A 274-nucleotide genomic window follows, 5' to 3' on the forward strand; every position below is an offset into this window, starting at 1 on the left:
CAATTCTCCTCCTCATATTGCAGCAAAAAATAATTGACTTTTATTGCATCTGCCACTTCAAATAATACAGCTCCCATGTGCAAATGTCTGTTTATCTGTATGCTTTCGCCAATATTTTCAAGTTTTCATCATGAATTTTTTATTTTGATTTTTCTTTCATATATTTTACAGTTGCTACCACAAATATTCTCGCATTTTTGATAGCCAAGTAAAGTTTTCTCCTTCTTTTTGTACAGACATATTTTTTTACGTTCTTCCTATAAATTGCTTCTCA

Source organism: Helobdella robusta (assembly GCF_000326865.2).
Source record: "Helobdella robusta unplaced genomic scaffold HELROscaffold_41, whole genome shotgun sequence".
Taxonomy (NCBI): Eukaryota; Metazoa; Annelida; class Clitellata; order Rhynchobdellida; family Glossiphoniidae; genus Helobdella; species Helobdella robusta.